This window comes from Heptranchias perlo, unplaced genomic scaffold (assembly GCF_035084215.1).
Source record: "Heptranchias perlo isolate sHepPer1 unplaced genomic scaffold, sHepPer1.hap1 HAP1_SCAFFOLD_1448, whole genome shotgun sequence".
NCBI classification, from domain to species: Eukaryota; Metazoa; Chordata; class Chondrichthyes; order Hexanchiformes; family Hexanchidae; genus Heptranchias; species Heptranchias perlo.
The window spans coordinates 20,450-35,000 of record NW_027138698.1 but is presented as its reverse complement, the minus strand read 5'-3'; the positions used below and the strand labels follow the sequence as shown (position 1 = coordinate 35,000).

General features: G+C 44.4%; 1 long non-coding RNA gene and 1 other non-coding gene across 2 annotated transcripts; both read left to right on the top strand.

Moving 5' to 3' along the window:
- Window positions 1–1,314: 1,314 nt before the first annotated feature.
- Window positions 1,315–8,339, top strand: LOC137308995 (uncharacterized). Its single transcript, XR_010959712.1, has 3 exons — window positions 1,315–1,497; window positions 2,373–2,529; window positions 7,738–8,339. It is a non-coding gene; the product is annotated as an uncharacterized lncRNA (long non-coding RNA).
- Window positions 8,340–13,326: 4,987 nt separating this feature from the next.
- On the top strand, window positions 13,327–13,400 carry trnat-agu (transfer RNA threonine (anticodon AGU)). Its single transcript has one exon. It is a non-coding gene; the product is annotated as a tRNA-Thr (tRNA).
- Window positions 13,401–14,551: the final 1,151 nt, after the last annotated feature.

Genomic DNA, 14,551 nt, shown 5'->3' with positions numbered 1-14,551 from the left:
TCTCTCTCTCTCTCCCCACCTGTCCCTCTCTCTCTCCCACCTGTCCCTCTCTCTCTCTCTCTCTCCACCTGTCCCTCTCTCTCTCTCTCTCTCCACCTGTCCCTCTCTCTATCTCTCTCTCCACCTGTCCCTCTCTCTATCTCTCTCTCCACCTGTCCCTCTCTCTATCTCTCTGTCCACCTGTCCCTCTCTCTATCTCTCTCTCCACCTGTCCCTCTCTCTATCTCTCTCTCCACCTGTCCCCCTCTCTCCACCTGTCCCTCTCTCTCCACCTGTCCCTCTCTCTCTCTCCACACCTGTCCCTCTCTCTCTCTCTCCCCACCTGTCCCTCTGTCTCTCTCTCCCCCACCTGTCCCTCTCTCTCTCTCTCCCCACCTGTCCCTCTCTCTCTCTTCCCCACCTGTCCCTCTCTCTCTCTCTCCCCACCTGTCCCTCTCTCTCTCCCCACCTGTCCCTCTCTCTCTCTCTCCCCACCTGTCCCTCTCTCTCTCTCCCCACCTGTCCCTCTCTCTCTCTCTCTCCACCTGTCCCTCTCTCTCTCTCTCTCTCCACCTGTCCCTCTCTCTCTCTTCTCTCCACCTGTCCCTCTCTCTCTCTCTCTCTCCACCTGTCCCTCTCTCTCTCTCTCTCTCTCCACCTGTCCCTCTCTCTCTCTCTCTCTCTCCACCTGTCCCTCTCTCTCTCTCTCTCCCCACCTGTCCCTCTCTCTCTCTCTCTCCCCACCTGTCCCTCTCTCTCTCTCTCTCCACCTGTCCCTCTCTCTCTCTCTCTCCACCTGTCCCTCTCTCTCTCTCTCTCTCCACCTGTCTCTCTCTCTACCCCACCCTCTGTCATTTTCTTTCTCTCTCTCTCTCTCTGTCTCTGCCTCTTTCCCCTCTCTCTCTGTTTCTCTCTTTCTGTGTGTGTGTATCTCTCTCTCTCTGCCTCTCTCCCCCGTCTCTCTGTCCTTTTCTCTCTCTCTATCCCTCTCTCTCTCCCTCTGGCTCTCTCCCGCTCTCTCTGTCTTTATCTCTCTCTATCTCTCTCTCCATCATTCTCTCTCTCTCTGCCTCTCCCCCTCTCTCTCTGCCTCTCCCCTCTCTCTATGTCCTTTTCTCTCTCTCTGTTGTCTCTGAATTTTTCTTGATTGAAAAGTACTCTGAAATATTTCAGTCTCACTGTTTAAAGTAACAACAACAATTAAACAGCCCAGAGAGGCCTCTCTCCGTCCCTCTCTCTCTCTCTGTCCCTCTCTCTCTCCCCCTCTCTCTGTTTTTCTATATCATTTAAACAGAGAGAGTCTGACCGAACCGATCATTTTCTCTCTCTCTCTGTCCCTCACTCTATTCACCTTTCTGCAGCATTTTTATTTATTAAAATGTTTTCTATATTAAAACTTCAATTAGAGGCTGGAAACCTGTCAGTTAAATCTCGTTTCTCAACCTTTGGATGATTTGAGTGTTTGAAATGGTGCTGTGCCCTGAGCTCGGAACCTGTTTGCCATCCAGACCCGGGGAGGTGGGAATGAGATGGAGTCCCTGCTCCCTCCACAGCTCTTTACAGTAAACACACAGAGAGAATGAAATGGTCAAACACTGTCTGAGAAACAGCAGCCATTCCAGCTCTGCAGCCCTTGTGTATTCGGAGCAGATTCCGCCCAACTTTAGTTCTTTAAATGTGGACGCCGGGCAGGGTGGGATGTGTCGGAGGTCCCTGGGGTGTTTGGGTCACGAGGGGAGAGGGGAGAGACAGGCTGAGGGTGGAGGGGGGACTCGGTTTGGGGTGAGGGAAGAGGGAGATACAGGCTGAGGGTGGAGGGGGGACTCGGTTTGGGGTGAGGGAGAGACAGGCTGAGGGTGGAGGGGACTCGGTTTGGGGTGAGGGAAGAGGGGGAGACAGGCTGTGAGGGTTTCAAATCAGTAAAATAGGTCCTTGAAATGTGGCTCATTCCAACAGACAGGTCTCCTGGTCAAACCAGTCCTGTCCTGGGCTGTCCCTGGATTAACATGAGAATGGACAAGTCCCTGAGGGAGACCCATTGAGATTCAGTCTAATATCTCAAAGGCTGAAGCAGGGAGCTCCCCGGGGGTAGGGGATGGCTGTGTGTCTCGTCCCAAACCCTCCCCAGGGGCGGGGACAATCTCTCAGTCTGCCGGGGTCCTTCAGCCTGTCCTGAGTGTATTTCTCCCTCTCTGTCTCTCTCCCAACTTTTCTCTCTTTTTAGATTCTCTGGTTTGTAATCGGGATTTGTGTCTCAGTATTGGTGCTGAGGGATTGTTGGTGTAACTGGGAGTGGGAATGGGTGTGGGGGAGTTCTGGGCTCTTGCTGTGCCTTTTTAATCCCTTGCTTTTGTATTTTAATCAATTCCCTCTCTCTCTCTCCCTCCCCTCAGGAAACTTTTCGATGAAATGCTGCAAGGAGATGATCCAGAAAGAGACATTTTGTGAGAAGGAGGAGGATGAGGGGGAATCCTGGGCCAAGAATCGTTCTCTCCGCTGGGGACTGACTGACTGAGACCTTCACCGCAGCCTGGACCCGATGGGGGCCACGTGAGTAATGTTTAGGTTACTCTGGGGACACTGGGGATCACTGGGACATTCTGGGGACACTGGGGATCACTGGGACATTCTGGGGACACTGGGGGATCACTGGGACATTCTGGAGACACTGGAGGATCACTGGGACATTGTACAGGAGCTGACACTGAGACACACACTGACCGTCTGACAGTGCAGCGCTCCCTCAGTACCGACCGTCCGACAGAATATCACCATCTGTTCGAGCCCAAATTCCTCCCTTCGTTCATTGCAAGTGCAACTTTTCAGAAATAACACAAAGTGGATCAAACTATTATTCAGAGGCTGACAATGTGACATATCTGGGGTCTTAATTGAAATTAAAAGCTCTTTCAGGAAGCGTCCTGCAGCACGCAGAGGGCCCAAATGTGAAAACAGCCTCCAAATGTTTTCTTAGTTTGAAGTTTAATTTTTGAAAAGGTCACTGACAACTCAGAAAAAAATAGTGTTAATTCCGAAGCCATTTTGGGCCCCCATGTGAAATTGTATTGTAATGGAACCACACAGACACATGGGGAAGCTCGGGAGCAAACTGATTGGAATTTGAGATTTTAATCCCATATTCATTTGTGGCACAGCTCAGCTCAATTCAAACCCAATGTCTGTGCAAAGGACACGTGTCTCCTGACTGTACAGTCTGTGTGTGTGTTTGTGTCTCAGTCTCACTGGTCCCATAACATAACTTTAAAGCAGTAAAATTAACCAGAACCTGCTCCAAAGACAAAACCGATCCAGATCTCGAAGGTGTGATGATTTCCTCCTTCTCTCTGCTCTGTTGGTGGGAGGCTCATTTCCAGTCCCAGGTATTTGTCTATTCCCCATGTCTGATGGGTTGGTTCCTGTGAACAGTTTGTCAGAGAGTGTTTCACTGCCTCAGGGTGTTTACAGAGAGAGAGAAGCAGCTCCCATCTTGGTCTGAAAGACCCAGTCAATGAGAGATTTATAAAACAATCCAGCCCAGTGGAGTTAAACCGAGTCCACCATTAATCCAAACACACCATATTGTGAGCAAAATTCAACATTTCACAGGGCCAGTGAGTCCCAGACACGGATTGTACCCACCTCCCTAAACTAAACTCAACTCCTTACTGCAAAAAGTGTCTGTCAAAACACAGCCCGTTTAGGGACTGAACCCCTCAAATAACCGTTACACTCAACATTGCAATCTCTCAGTGAATCGTTCCCTTTTACCCACTGTGTGCTGGACATGAACAGGAGCTCACACTGAGGCACACACGGGCCGTACAGTACCAGACAGGAGTGAATCCTTCCCTTTTACCCACTGTGTGCTGTACATGTACAGGAGCTGACACTGAGACACACACGGGCCGTACAGTACCAGACAGGAGTGAATCGTTCCCTTTTACCCACTGTGTGCTGTACATGTACAGGAGCTGACACTGAGACACACACGGGCCGTACAGTACCAGACAGGAGTGAATCGTTTCCTTTTACCCACTGTGTGCTGTACATGTACAGGAGCTGACACTGAGACACACACGGACCGTACAGTACCAGACAGGAGTGAATCGTTCCCTTTTACCCACTCTGCTGTACATGTACAGGAGCTGACACTGAGACACACACGGGCCGTACAGTACCAGACAGGAGTGAATCATTCCCTTTTACCCACTCTGTGCTGTACACGTACAGTACAGTTGTGGTGGTGGTTGTTGTGGTGGCCCAAACGCAAAGGCCGCCGCTCTGGCATCGCTCTGGGATCCCCGGCTGCACCCTGGCCTCACTCTGGGCTGACTGGGTGCACTCTGGGACCCCGGCATCACTCTGGGGTCACTGGGACATTCTGGGGTCACTGCGGGATCACTGGCGACACTCTGTCGGCCTCTTGCCGCCATGTGACAAGATGGCGGCGGCTGCCATTTTTTCCAAGATTGTGGCCGCGCTTGCCGCCATTTTGCCCAAGATGGCGGCCGCGCCTGCCGCCATGTTTTCCAAGATGGCGGCCGTGCTTGCTGCCATTTTTTCCAAGATGGTGGCCATGCCGGCCGCCATTTTGTCCAAGACGGACTCCGAGCTTGCCTCCATTTTGTCCAAGCTGGCTTCATTTATTGTATGAATAATTGAAAAGTTTAAAATGTAATATAAATAACTCAATAGTTTCATTCATTCAATAAATAATGAATTGCTTATTTTATTATATCAATAATTAAATTGTTTTCAAGTGTTTAATTTATTATATGAATACTTCAAATGTTTCATTTATTATAAAGAGAATTCAATAGTTTAAATTATTCGATTGATTAATTTATTATATAAATAACCAAGAGTTTAATTTATTGTATAAAAAATTCAATAGCTAAATTTATTATATAAATCATTCAATTGTTTAATATATTATAAATAATTCAAGTGTTTAATTTTTTATGTAAATTATTGAATTGTTTAATTTATTATATGAATAATTAAATTGATTAATATATTTGATAAATAATTCAGTAGTTTAATTATATAATATATAAATTGCTCCGTTGTTTAATTTATTGTATAAATAATTCAATTTGTGAATTTATTATACAAATAAACAAGTGTTTAATTTATTAATGAAGCATTCAAGTGTATAATTTATTACATAAATAGTTCATTTGTTTAATTTATTATTTAAATAATTCAACTGTTTCATTTATTATCTAAATAATTCAATAGTTCAATTTATTATATAAATAATTAAAAGGTTTTATTTATTAAATAAATAATTCAATAGTTTAATTCATTATATAAATAATCAATTGTTTAATTTCTTACATAACGACTTCAGTTGTTAAAATAAACTATTGAATTATTTTCATAAGAAATTAAGCATCTAAATAATTCAATTGATGAAATTATTATACAAATAAACAAGTGTTTAATTTATTATATAATAATGCATGTCTAATTTATTATATAAAAAACAATTGTTTAATTTATTATATAAATGATTGAACTGATTATTTGATTCTCTAAATAATTCAATTGTTTAATTTATTATATCAATAATTCATGTTTAATTCATTATATAAATAATTCAAGTGTTTCATTTATTATATAAAAAAATCAATTGTTTAATTTATTATATAAATAACCAATTGTTTAATTTATTATATAAATAACCAATTGTTTAGTTTATTATATAAATAACCAATTGTTTCATTTATTATATAAATAACCAATTGTTTAGTTTATTATATAAATAATCCAAGTGTTAAAATTATTATATAAAGAGGTCAAGTGTTTAAATTATATAATTAATTCAAAGGTGTAACTTATCATAGAAAGATTCAAGTGTTTATTTAATCATATTAATAATCCATTATTTAATTTAATGCATGAAGAATTTCAAAATGTTATTTATTATATAAATAATCAATTGTTTAATTCATTATATTCATAATGAATTAAACAATTTCATAATGAATTGTTTAATTGATTATATAAATAATTCAAAGGTTTAATTCATTACACATAATAAATTGTTTACTTTATTATATAATGAAGTCTCGTGTTTAATTTATTAGACAAATCATTCAAGTGTTTAATTTATGATATAAATAATTCAACTAAATATTGAATTCTTTATATAATAAATTAAACGAAGGAAAATTTATATAATGAATTAAACTATTGAATTATTTCTACAATAAATTAAACACTTGAATCCTTTATATAATAAATAAACACTAATTGTTTATGTAATAAATTAAACAATTGATTATTTAATGAATTGAACTATTCAATTATTTATGAAATGAATTGAACGATTGAATTATTTATATTATAAATTAAACACTTGAATTAGATGCTTCCAATGTCTTTGTTTTTCGGCTTGGTATTAAGATCATCAATGGCGGCTGCATCTCCCAGCATGCATCGCGGTGCAGATTGTGCCCTATCTGAATCAGTGGAGCCCAGTGCGCAGGCGCAGTTGTGACTCATTATCGGTCAGTGTGTCCTGAGCATGCGCGACCAGTCGAGGCTGCGGGAGGAGCGCGTTCGGTGCAGGTCAGAGGATCGGAGCAAGAGGCTCAATAAACCCCGGGGCCCGGGTCCGGGCTCAGGCCCAGGCTCAGGCTTTACAAACCCCGAGTGCGGCCCCAGACCCGAATATAAAACAGTGAACATTATCCCCCCCTCACTACCCGCCGGGAAATGAAGGGGAAATGGGGATCGGTCAGGGAGCGTCTGTAAATGAAGGAGAAATGGTGATCGGTCAGGGAGTGTCTATAAATGAAGGAGAAATGGTGATCGGTCAGGGAGTGTCTGTAAATGAAGGAGAAATGGTGATCGGTCAGGGAGCGTCTGTAAATGAAGGAGAAATGGTGATCGGTCAGGGAGCGTCTGCAAATTAAGGAGAAATGGTGATCGGTCAGGGAGCGTCTGTAAATGAAGGAGAAATGGTAATCGGTCAGGGAGCGTCTGTAAATGAAGGAGAAATGGTGATCGGTCAGGGAGCGTCTGTAAATGAAGGAGAAATGGTGATAGGTCAGGGAGCGTCTGCAAATGAAGGAGAAATGGTGATCGGTCAGGGAGCGTCTATAAATGAAGGAGAAATGGTGATCGGTCAGGGGACGTCTGTAAATGAAGGAGAAATGGTGATCTCTATACCTTTAGTCATCCAGGGAGCTCTCGCTTTGGATGCTGTTCCTTTCCACCTCGTGGGAATCTGTCTACTCTGTACCCAAACCCACTCCTCCTTGAAGGCCTCCCATTGTTCAATTACTGTTCTGCCTGCCAATTTTTGATACCAATCCACCTGGACAAGATCCCTTTTTAACTCACTGGAATTAGCCCTCCTCCAGTTAAGAATTTTCACATTTGACTGTCCCCTGTCCTTTTCCATAACTGTTCTAAACCAAATGAGATTATGATCACTGCTGCCCCACTGAAACATGCTCCACCTGCCCCACTTCATTCTCCACACCCAGCCCACTACTGTACTCACACTCTCTTACACCCTCTCACACTCACTCTCTCTCTCACACCCTTTCACTTATGGTTTAGGGCCACTGAAAGATGATGCGATGGGTTTGGATTTCAGCACAGGGAGGAGGGAGAGTGTGTGGGACGGGGATTTACAGCTTTGAGGAATGAGAGAGGAAATAATGTTCCATAGAAAGTAAAGTTATCTGATCTGAATTTCTATCCTGTAGTTACAGTGATAACTTTTATAAACTACTTTTACAGGGGAGGATTTGCAGAGGGAAACTCAAACCAAAGATCACGTCAAGATCTGACAGAGTCACTCGATTCATCAGGACCTGAATATCATCGACCTTTGAATGTGGAAGGAGAAATGTTTGTCTGTTCTGTCTGTGGGAGATGATTTTAGACATCAGTGTGAGTGGAAAAGCACCGAGACACACACACCCGAGTGAGAGTGTTCCAGTGCACTGACTGTGGAAAGAGCTTTAACCAGTTACACAGCCAGAAAAAACATCACACCATTCACAGCGGGGAGAAACCGTCCACGTGTTCTGTGTGTGGACGAGGCTTCAACTGATCATCAACCTGGAGAGACACAAGGACACCCAGACCATGGAGAAACCGTGGAAATGTGGGGACTGTGGGAAGGGATTCAATTACCCGTCCAGGCTGGAAATTCATCAACACAGTCACACTGGGGAGAGGCCGTTCACCTGCTCCGTGTGTGGGAAGGGATTCGCTCATTCATCCACCCTGCTGACACACCAGCGAGTTCACTCTGATGAGAGACCTTTTAAATGTTCTGACTGTGAGATGAGGTTTAAAAGCAAAATTAATCTGCTGATACACCAACGTACCCACACTGGGGATTCACTCAGTCATCCCTCCTCCTGACACACCAGCGAGTTCACACTGGGGAGAGGCCGTTCACCTGCTCCGTGTGTGGGAAGGGATTCACTCAGTCATCCCTCCTCCTGACACACCAGCGAGTTCACACTGGGGAGAGGCCGTTCACCTGCTCTGTGTGCGGGAAGGGATACACTCGGTCATCCACCCTGCTGACACACCAGCGACTTCACTCTGATGAGAGACCTTTTAAATGTTCTGACTGTGAGAAGAGGTTTCAAAGCAAAAGTAATCTGCTGTCACACCAACGCACTCACACTGGGGAGAGACAGTTCATCTGCTCTGTGTGTGGGAAGGGATTCACTTGGTCATCTGAGCTTCTGACACACCAGCGAGTTCACGCTGGGGAGAGGCCTTTTAAATGTTCTGACTGTGAGAAGAGGTTTAAAAGCAAAATTGAACTGCTGAGACACCAACGCACTCACACTGGGGAGAGACCGTTCATCTGCACCGTGTGTGGGAAGAGATTCACTCAGTCGTCCATCCTGCTGACACACCAGCGAGTTCACACTGGGGAGAGGCCATTCACCTGCTCCTTGTGTGGGAAGAGATTCACTCGGTCATCCATCCTGCTGACACACCAGCGAGTTCACTCTGATGAGAGACCTTTTAAATGTTCTGACTGTGAGAAGAGGTTTAAAAGCAAAATTAATCTGCTGATACACCAACGTACCCACACTGGGGAGAGGCCGTTCACCTGCTCCTTGTGTGGGAAGAGATTCACTCAGTCTTTCATCCTGCTGAGACACCAGCGAGTTCACTCTGATGAGAGATCTTTTAAGTGTTCTGACTGTGAGAAGAGGTTTAAAAGCAAAATTGAACTGCTGAGACACCAACGCACTCACACTGGGGAGAGACCGTTCATCTGCACCGTGTGTGGGAAGAGATTCACTCAGTCATCCAACCTGCTGAAACACCAGCGAGTTCACACTGGGGAGAGGCCGTTCACCTGCTCCTTGTGTGGGATGAGATTCGCTGGGTCATCAACCCTGCTGAAACACCAGCGAGTTCACACTGGGGAGAGGCCGTTCACCTGCACCTTGTGTGGGAAGAGGTTTAAAAGCAAATTTAATCTGCTGACACACCAACGCACCCACACTGGGGAGAGGCCGTTCTCCTGCTCTGTGTATGGGAAGGGATTCGCTGGGTCATCAACCCTGCTGAAACACCAGCGAGTTCACACTGGGGAGAGGCCGTTCACCTGCACCTTGTGTGGGATGAGATTCACTCGGCCATCCAACCTGCTGAGACACCAGCGAGTTCACTCCGATGAGAGACCTTTTAAATGTTCTGACTGTGAGAAGAGGTATAAAAGCAAATTTAATCTGCTGACACACCAACGCACTCACACTGGGGAGAGGCCGTTCTCCTGCTCAGTGTGTGGGAAGGGATTCGCTTGGTCATCCTCCCTGCTGAAACACCAGCGAGTTCACACTGAGAGACCTTTAAATGTTCTGACTGTGGGAAGAGATTTAAAATCAGAAACGAACTGCTGAGACATCGACGCACTCACACTGGGGAGAGACTGTTCACCTGCTCCGTGTGTGGGAAGAGATTCACTCGATCATCCCACCTTCTGAAACATTAACTTGTTGACACTATTGAGTGACCTTTTAATGCAGTGACTGTGAGAAGAGCTTTAAAAGCAGAAATGAACTGCTGACACATCAACGCATGCCCATTGGTTGAGAGACTGTTCACCTGCTCCGTGTGTGGGAAGGGATTCACTCAGTCATCACACGTGCTGAGACACCAGCGAGTTCACGAAATGAGCAGGTCCAACGAGCCGGTCTGTAACACAGGCCAATGACTCAGTGCAGCTCGTGACCCAGTCACTGGGCTCCGTTATAGCCTCTCCTTTGAGTAACACACAAAGAGAAATTGTAAATCTGAAACAGAAAGAGATAATGTATAACACTTCATATCAACCACCAGTTTTTCCCTCTTTCCGGCTTTTAAAACAATCTGTTTCACAGTTTGTCAAACCCGAAACAGCCTCTGGGATTTGCTGATTGAGAATTTCAGTGGAAATTGGGACCGTCATTAAGTATCGGAACAAATATCCCCGCTGAGGTTTCGGGATTGTTACTGGTTTATTTATATCAGTGAGTGACCGATTTTAAACCAGGTGAGGGTCTAAACTTAAGGTAAGAGCCTGGGATAGACAAGAGACTCTTCAATGTATCAAGTTAAATTACACTGACTCCACCAACACTGGACATCACATCCCTCAAACATTGTTACCTGTAACTGTATAAAACTGTTGAGGGTGGAAATGGGAAATAACTGAAAAAAACTTCATTGTATCAAAGTTAATTCTGATCATTATTATTATACAAACATTCTACAGCCGGTCCCTTAAAAAGGACCCAATATCAAACCAGTCCCCAGTCCTTGGGCCTGTGCCTATGTTGTGATTTGCACCCGCTTCTGACTGACTTGGTATCAGACGCACTCCCGTCAACAGTAAACGGATGGAGCCGGATCCATAAGAGAAAAGTGAGGACCGACCTCCGCGGTTCTCCCAGAGTGCGGGAGGCGGAGTAACAGCAGCAGACAGAGAGATCTCTCTAAACCAGCCGCTGCCGTCGGAGAGAAGCGAGTCCCGTTCCGAGCCGTGTCTGTCAGGCGCCCGCTGACCCTCTCTTCACTGAAGGGGACCGATTCAGCACCAACTCACACACCCACCATTGGATCATTGAATCACCTTCAACACCTGAATTACATCACCACTTAATCCTCTATACACGAGGAAATACAAACCTTGTCCACGCAACCTGTCCTCATAATGTAACCATTTTAGCCCCGGTATCATTCTGGTCTTTCTGCGCTGCACCTCCTGCAAGGCCAATATATCCTTCCTGAGGTCTGGTGCCCAGGACTGAATGCCGTACTCTAAATGTGGCCTTAGCAGAGTTTATAGAATTCTAACATAAATTCCACCCTTTTGAATTCCAGTTCCCTTGAGATAAAGGCCGACATTCCATTAGCCATTTTAATTATTTTTTGCACCTGTCTGCCAACTCTTCCTGATTTCCCGAAGTATCTCTGCTCACCCACAGTTCCTGGCTTCTCACCATTTCGAAAATACTCTGATTTATCTTGCTTCGGGCCAAAGTGGATGGCCTCACACTTCCCCAGATTGAAACTTTGAACAGTCTGGGGCTCTTTTGTATAGAAAAGAGAAGGCTGAGGGTGACCTGATACAGGACTTTAAGATTATGCAAGGGTTTGATAGGTCAGATGTAGATAAGGTGTTTGTACTGTTGGGAGTGGGGACGTCAGAACTTAGGGCCATGAATATAATAGTCATCAATAAATCCAATCTGGCATTCAAGAGAAACATATTTATCCAGAGAGGCGTTAGAATGTGCAGCTCTCTCCCACACGGAGTAGTTAAGGCGAATATCATGGATGCATTTACGGTGAAGTGAGATAAACACATGGAGGAGAAAGGAATATTCGGGTTTGCTCATAGGGTTAGATGAAGAGGGGTTGGAGGAGGCTCGTCTGCAGCATAAACACCGGTATAGTCTAGTTGGGCCGAATTGCCTGTTTCTGTGATGTACATTCGATGTAATTCTATGTAAGCTCCATCTGACACAGTTTTACCAACTCACTGAATCTATCAATTTCCTTTTACAACTTTATGCTCCCATCTACACTACTCACTGTGCCTCCTAACTTGGTGTCGTCAACAAACCTGGATATACCGCTCTCTATTCCTTTATCTGCCTCATTTATACAGATCCCTGGGGGACACCACTAATCACATCCTGTCAATTTGAGTACATACCCATTAACCCTACTCTCTGTCTCCTACCTCCAAACCAACTCCCTCCCCATGTCAATGGGTTGCTTTGAATTCCACATGTCAACAGAAATGAGAATAGTCTCTGATGTTAAACCTTAACGAATGCCTCTGGAAGTCAATATACACATAACCCCCATAGACACTCCATTATTTACCACGTTAGTTACATCTTCAAAAAGTTCATCTATTTTCGTTGGACTTGACTTACACTTTACAAATCCATGCTGGCTCTCTCTGATCAATTCATGTTTATCCAAGTGCTCAGTCATTCTTTCCCCAATAACAGATTCTGGTAACTTCCCCACAACAGACGTCAGACTAATAGGTCTATAATTTCCTGTTTTATCTCTCCTACCCTTCCTAATTAATGGAATGATATTTGAATTTTTTCAATCCATGGAACAATTCCTGAATCAAGAGAGTTTTGAACGATCATGACTAAAGCATGTACAATTTCCTCACCTATTCCCCTTAGTCCCCTGGGATGGTAAACATCAGGCCCTGGAGATTTGTCTATCTTTAGTCTAATTGTTTTCTCCAATACCATTATTTTACTTACACTGAATCCCCTTGATTTATTTTCAGTTTTCCTCGTGTCTCTGGTTTATTATCCTCATGCTTTTCTGTGAGGATTTGGCAAGTCTGCCATTTCCTGATTTTCAATTACAATATCACCTCCATCTGTCTTTAAGGGGCCCACATTACTCTTCGTCACCCTTCTTTCTCTTAATATACGTGTAAAAACCTTGAAAGTTGTCCTTAATTTCATTCACAAGTTTTTCTCGTTTTCCCTCTTTGCACCTTTTACGATTTTTTTTAGTTTCAGCACCACAATAAACAACACTTCACTGTGAAATTTGCTCAATTAGTTCTTCAGTGTCAGAGCGAGAATTGTCCATCCCTAATTTATTTAAAGTAACAAACAAACACAAGCACAAATATTCATCCGTGTATCAAAGCACTGATGGACACAGAAAGATAAACACAGCTTGAAACGCAGTCAGTATCGGGATTCACAGGGAAACGGGCAAGTGAAATCGACAAAGATCAAACAGTCTGAGCCCACAACAGAATGTGACGTGTAGCTGATAGATATTAATGAGAGGAGGTGGGAAACAGTACCATGAATTGGCACTGTGGCTTAGTTGGTTAAAGCACCTGTCCAGTAAACAGGAGATCCTGGGTTCAACTCCCAGCGGTGCCTTTGTGTAATTCGTGGTGTTTAGTGAATTTGAGAAGCACACAGTGCTGTGTTTTGTTCAGGATCCTACACGGAACTGATCAGGAGGTCTCTTCAAAAATGCCTTTTCATCATACAGACAGCCCTCTCATGGAATGTGTCCGTGACACGTTCTTGTTTCTGGGCTCGTTGAGGTCGGGGTATAATTCTTGATTCGATGTTTCATACCCTGGAGAAACCCTAATTTAGCCCTGGACTTTGGATCTTGATCTGCGGTTCAAAGTTTTGCGAAGAGGGAAAAGGAGTCCCCAAATCACTCCGCCTGAATCTCAAGCGCTTTTGAAAGAAATTCAGTTCAAACAATCAGGACTTTAAAGGCACCTCAATGACCTGCACTTTCATTGAACGAGCTTTGCTTCCAATTACATTCAACCTTGAAACCGCTCTGGGTTTTCCCCTCACTGAAGCAGAGTGTGGCCGCTCTGTATCTGTGATCATGTCGGTGACGAGGTTCGCTCTGATATTGGTCGCTTTCAATTTTTAAGATCTCGCCAAGCTCAGGGAAAAGAAACCGGGTATCGAATTGTCCCTGTAAGTGATGAATTGAAGGGATTGGTGCTCCAAGCAGATCTGGAAAATTCACAGTGCGGTCACTCAGGAATTCCAAATCCACCCTCTCGCCACTCCCCCCGTCTCAGTCTTTCCATCTTTACCCTTCACTGCCGGTGTTCCAGGTTCGATCATCCGTGGCCGTTCAACGAAGCCTGAGAAGTCCATGAGGGAAAAACACGGAGAGTCAAGAGACAGAGACAAGGTGGGATCAAAGTATAGGAAGAAATAGGATCAATGTCAAGTTCTGCGAACGGGCAGAATTTAAGATGGAGCTTGGGAGAGATTCCTTCACGTGTCTTGCAATTTTGCAAGAGACCATTGGGCTCCGAATTAAAAGCATGAGCCGCGCTGGAGAGTCTCTCTGAGAGAGGGAATGCGGTTCGTCAACTCCAGTTCATCGTTATTTGAGCAGTAAACATAACTTTAAGAAGTCGCGCTGCGAGGAGGATTCGAACGTACGCAGGAAATCCCCAGGGGATTCCGAGTCCAACGCCTTAACCACTCGGCGATCGCAGCTACAAACATCTGTTATGCACGGCTGTAAATCAGAATGTGATCTGTGA